The sequence below is a fragment of the Trichechus manatus genome, unplaced genomic scaffold (genome assembly GCF_000243295.1).
Source record: "Trichechus manatus latirostris isolate Lorelei unplaced genomic scaffold, TriManLat1.0 scaffold00079, whole genome shotgun sequence".
NCBI classification, from domain to species: domain Eukaryota; kingdom Metazoa; phylum Chordata; class Mammalia; order Sirenia; family Trichechidae; genus Trichechus; species Trichechus manatus.
Genome location: NW_004444015.1, coordinates 11,309,281 through 11,312,451, shown reverse-complemented (window position 1 = coordinate 11,312,451; position 3,171 = coordinate 11,309,281).

Here is a 3,171-nt window from a genome sequence, read left to right as displayed (position 1 = left end):
TTCACCCATTTCAGGTGTGCTTTACCGAGTGGTGCAACTGCTACCACAAATCAGTTTGAGAACATTTTTACCTCCCCAACAACATCCTTCCTGTCCATTTACAGTAATCCTCCTTCCCCTGCCCAGACTCAAGCAACCACTAATCTACTTTATGCCTCTCTAAAATTGTCTTTTCTGGACCTTTTCTATAAATGGAATCATTCAATATGCAGTCTCCTGTGTCCAGTTTCTGTCACTTAGCTCATGTTTTTGAGGTGCATCCATATTGTAGCATGTGTCACTAGTTCATTCATTTTTATTGTCAAACAATATTCCATTGTATGGTTAGGCCATATTCTATTTTAATATTCATCAGCTGATGGACATTTGGGTTGCTTCCACTTTGGGCTATTATGAGTAATGCTGCTGTGAACACATGCGTGAAAATCCTTTGTGGATATATGTTATCATTTTTCTGGGTATATACCTAGAACTGAAATTTCTGGTTTGTATGGTAGTTTTATGTTTGACTTTTTCTGGAACCTCCAAAATATATACCCATGAGGAATGTAAGAGTGATCCAATTTTTGTATATCCTCGCCTACATTTGTTATTGTCTGTCTCATTTATTATAGCCATTCTAAAAGGTATGGTCCACCACTTGTCTGTCAGTTTGTCATACTGTGGTGGTTTGCGTGTTCCTGTGATGCTGGAAGCTATGACAATAGTATTTCAAATACCAGCAGGGTCACCCATGGTGAACAGGTTTCAGCTGAGCTTCCACACTAAGACAGATTAGGAAGAAGGACCCGGAGGTCTACTTCTAAAAAAAAATTGGCCAGTGAAAACCATATGAATAGCAGCAGAACATTGTCTGATATAGTGCTGGAAGATGAGATCCTCAGGTTGGAAAGCACTCAAAATACGACTGAGGATGGGCTGCCTCCTCGAAGAAGAGTCAACCTTAATGATGTGGATGGAGTCAAGCTTTCGGGATCTTCATTTGCTGACGTGCACGACTCAAAATGAGAAGAAACAGCTGCAAACATCCATTAATGATTGGAACGTGGAATGTATGAAGTATGAATCCAGGAAAATTGGAAGTCATCAAAAATGAAATGGAATCCATAAAGATCGATATCCTAGGCATTAGTGAGCTGAAATGGTTTGGTATTGGCCATTATGAATCAGACGATCATATGGTCTACTATGCTGGGAATGACAAATTAAAGAGGAATGGCGTTGCATTAACCGTCAAAAAGAACATTTCAAGATCTATCCTGAAGTACAATGCTGTCAGTGATAGGCTAATATCCACATGCCTACAAGGAAGACCAGTTAATACTATTATTCAAATTTACGAACCAACCACCAAGGCCAAAGATGAAGAAATTGAAGACTTTTACCAACTTCTGCAGTCTGAAATTGATCAAACCTGAAATCAAGATGCATTGATAATCACTGGTAGTTGGAATGCAAAAGTTGGAAACGAAGAAGGAGCAGTAGTTGGAAAATATGGCCTTGGTGGTAGAAAGGATATCGAAGATTGCGTGATAGAATTTTGCAAGGCCGAGGGTTTATTTATCGCAAATACCTTTTTTCAACAACATAAACAGTGACTACACACGTGGACTTCACCGGATGGAATACACAGGAATCAAATCAACTACGTCTGTGGAAAGAGACAATGGAGAAGCTCAATATCATCAGTCAGAACAAGGCCAGGGGACAACTGTGGAACAGATCATCAATTGCTCATATGCAAGTTCAAGTTGAAAGTGAAGAAAATTAGAACAAGTCCACAAAAGCCAAAGTACAACATTCAGTATATCCCACCTGAATTTCGAGACCATCTCAAGGATAGATTTGACACATTGAACACTAATGACCAACGACCAGACGAGTTGTACAAGGACATCAAGGGCATCATACACAAAGAATGCAAAAGGTTATTAAAAAGGCAGGAAAGAAAAAAAAGACCAAAATGGATGTCAGAAGAGTCTCTGAAACTGGCTCTTAAACATAGAGTAGCTAAAGCTAAAGGAAGAAATGATGAAGAAAAAGAGCTGAACAGGAAACACCTGGAGTTAGAAAACCAAAAGGGAAGAACACACTCGGCATTTCTCAAGCTGAAGGAACTGAAGAAAAAATTCAAGCCTCGAGACGCAATACTGTACCAAAAAGAATTGGTGGACGTTCAACCATTTCAGGAAGTAGTGTATGACCAAGAACTGATGGTATTGAAGGAAGTATTCCAAGCTGCTCTGAAGGCATTGGCAAAAAACAAGTCTCCAGGAATTGACAGAATACCAATTGTCTTAGTTATTGAGTGCTGCTGTAACAAAAATACCACAAGTGGGCGGCTTTAACAAAGAGAAATTTATTTTCTCACAGTAAAGTAGGCTAGAAGTCCAAATTTAGGACATCAGCTACAGGGGAAGGCTTTCTCTATCGGCTCTGGAGGAAGGTCCTTGTCATCAATCTTCCCCTGGACTAGGAGCTTCTCCATGCAAGAACCTTGAGTCCAAGGATGCATTCTGCTCCCGGCACCGCTTTCTTGGTGGTATGAGTTCCCCCATCTCTGCTCACTGCCCTTTCCTTTTATCTCTTGTAAGATAAAAGGTGGAGCAGGCCACACCCACCCGAGGGAAACTCGCTTTACATTGAATCAGGAATGTAAAGTTAGTGAGGGTGTTACAATCCCACCCTAATCCTCTTTAATATAATCTAATCTTGCCTCATTAACCACAGACAGAGATTAGGATTTATAACACATAGGAAAATTACAATCATAAAATGGAGGACAACCACACAATACTGGGAATCATGGCCTAACCAAGTTGACATATATTTTTGGGAGACACAATTCAATCCATGATACAAATTAAAATGTTTCAACAAATAGATGCAATGCCGGAAGCACTCACTCATTTATGCCAAGAAATTTGTAAGTTGCCTGGCCAACCAACTGGAAGAAATCTATGTTTCTGCCCATTTCAAAGAAAGGTGATCCAACGAATGTGGAAATTATCGAACAATATCATTATTATCACACGGAAGTAAAATTTTGCTGAAGATCATTCAAAAATGGTTGTAGCAGTACATTGACAAGGAACTGCCAGAAATTCAGGCCGAATTCAGAAGAGGACATGGAACAAGGGATATTGCTGATGTCAGATGGATCCTGGCTGA